This window comes from Oryzias melastigma, linkage group LG15 (genome assembly GCF_002922805.2).
Source record: "Oryzias melastigma strain HK-1 linkage group LG15, ASM292280v2, whole genome shotgun sequence".
Classification (NCBI taxonomy): domain Eukaryota; kingdom Metazoa; phylum Chordata; class Actinopteri; order Beloniformes; family Adrianichthyidae; genus Oryzias; species Oryzias melastigma.
The window spans coordinates 21,198,984-21,201,919 of record NC_050526.1 but is presented as its reverse complement, the minus strand read 5'-3'; positions in this window follow the sequence as shown (position 1 = coordinate 21,201,919).

Below are 2,936 nucleotides of genomic sequence, written 5' to 3'. Positions count from 1 at the left end.
AAAAAAAAGCTGTTTGAAAAAGCTCTCAGCTGAGACGCAGTAACTAAAATGATTATGCCAAAGTCTCCCTGCTCTGCTACATTGTGATGCATCCACATGCAGACAAATAGATCCATAGTCTTCATTTTTCTGGTCTGAACTGCCATCTGACTCAAATCTGTCCAGCTGCAGAGCTCCTGATATTTAATCGCTAATATTATTGCTTCACTAATAGGGACTGTAAGCCAGTGGGAGACAATGTAAACAAGGGGATGATGGTAAATCAGTGGAGACTTACTTCCACACCACACTTTTGATGAACTCTTGCTGCGCTGCACAAACTTTGTCCCAGAAAACGTATATATTTTTTAATAGTTCTTAAAAAAACGGCATAATCATAAATAAAAAAACAGTGAGAACACTTTTAAAATGGATCAAAATATGATTGGAGTGGGACTTTAAATGTTTATTATTCAAATGCAAGCTAAGCTAATAAACATGATTTAAAATCCTGAAATACTCTTCAGTTTCTGCAGCGTAAACTTGACTTTTTAAACAGGAATGACGACTGAGAACTCAGCTGATTGGATTGGAAACAACTTTATGGAATGGTTGGTTGTATAGGAAACAGCATGAGCACATATGAAATTTAGTAAAACAAATCTAAAAAGTTAAAAAAAAAAAAAATGTTGGTGTGCCGCTAAAAGACAATATACATTTTCCGTTGAAGTGTTAACAGAACACGTGTCATCTCCACTGCGATGTTCACTCTACTGGTTCCAGTCAGCGTCAATGATTCAATGCAGCAATTTCCAAAGAGGCCTGCCGGCCGCCCCACTTTAATCCAGATTACACTCCAACTCTAATCCAGTAAAAAACACAGTTTCTTCCAAATATGTTTTCTCCTAATGAGGAACATGTCAGGTGAACGTTGTAGCTGATCGTGTTCACGGGGCGTCACGCGCTGCTTTTTAACGTAAAGCAAACTTTGCTGGAATGGCGAGTTTTCCTACAATCATTGAGTTGATTGAAGAGCAGCTGTGCTCAGCATTAGTATTGATTGTCTTGTGGCTGCTCAGCAAGAGAGTGTTTGTGTGTAATGTGTGTGTGTGCAGTCTTGTGTTGGTTACATAACCGACCTCACATCACAGAGACGATCATCACAGGGAGGAGAGCTGGACTTGATGCAGCAGAAAGAAAGTTAAAAGCAGAATTATAAAAACGCGACATTTTTTGTTATATTGTCACAATTAGAGAGTATTTAAGCTCAAACACTAAATGATTTTTTATACATATGTATTTGATCATTTACGTCATCTTCTTGTATTTTCTGTATGAATTTATTTCATGACTCTTTGCACATGTAATTCACCTGTGTACTTTTTTTTTCTTTGTTTATATGTGAAAAAAACAATAATAAATATATCTCAAGAAATCTGTAATTCATAATGTCATTTTACAGCACAAATGAGTAATTTATTTTTATTGCTTCTCTTATTCTTGGGTTTTATTGTGTTTTAATACATTTTAATGTACTAGTTTTAATGATTTATGTACTATGCATGTTTTTATGATGTATATATTTTTTTTTTTAGATTTTGTTTTAATGCATGTATTCTTTTAATGAAGAGTAGTCTTACCTTTGGTTAAGTCTAATGGGGAATCCTTAAATAAATTAAATAAATAATCGATATCTGCAGAAAAGCATTAGGGAGGGGTCAGAATGTCAATCTTTGTTCACAAAAAGTAAAAAAAAAAAAACAGAAAAATACACAATTTCAGCCTATTTTACAACAGAGTCCAAAAACAGCTTCTTAGGTTGATTTGTGTCTCTGTGACACCCTAGGGTGTACCTAGGCAGTCGCCTAAGTAGGTCCCAGTGGCCTCATTACCTGAAGACTAAGCTTTTTACTGTTTTATTTTTACTGGAACACATAATCAGATTTAATGTTTTTCAGTTTTCCAAATATAAAGGATGGGACTTTCAAAGCTACAGAGAAAGAATGTTTTGTCAAGAATCATTAAAGTACTCATTCATATGTTTTTCTCGAACATTTCCCTCTTGTTTTGATTCCCTCCTTTTGCCGTTTGCGCTCATGTTGCTGCGTAATCCGTTCAAAAAGCCCGTATGAATCTTCATTGGCTGGCAGCAGATAATCCTCAGTGAACTCTAAGTACCTGAATATGTTTGATTGTAAGACAGGAAAAGCGGATGAAAAGAAAAACCTAACCTTGCTCTCCTGCCAGAAATTTGGATCCAAAAACGTCATAATCCAGCAGTTATGTGATGTCAAATCTAAAGCTTTTGTGCTTTAAATAATTAATCTGCGGACGTCATCTATGACGACATACTAATATTATCCTGAATTTAGTCTGATATTTTGAATTATATTTAGACGGAAACATTTCAGAATAATGACATACGTTCTGGCATCGAATTTGGAAAAACAATTTTGATAATTTTTGTATGGAATTGTGAAAAACTCTTTTAAAATTACTGACTTATTTCACTTATTATTTAATTGAGTTTTTCATTCCTTTCAGTACTGGTTCATATTTTTTATTTCTTTTTGGCACTTTTTTGCCTTGGTGTTCATGTTATAAAATCTCTTTTTTCAGTTGATTACATATAAAAAAAAAAGAAAAAGTTGTTGAGTCTTCATGCATAAAGCAGAACAGTTACAAAGCAAGTTTAATCTGCAAAAAGGTTTTCCCATGAACTGTAATCAATGGGAAAATTGCTGATGCATCATGGGCGGTGGTTTTCCCAAAGCGCATGTCATTAGTGAGCATTATGCAAGGCCTCATTCTACTGACAGGCTGTCATCAATTAATCTGCTTACAGACTTCAACGTGGGGGTTCCACTCGGCTCGTGTCATTGTATTTGCTCCAACATGCTTTAAAAAACAGAAATTTAATAAAGAAGCTCAAACAATAAAGTCCCACTCAAACTATA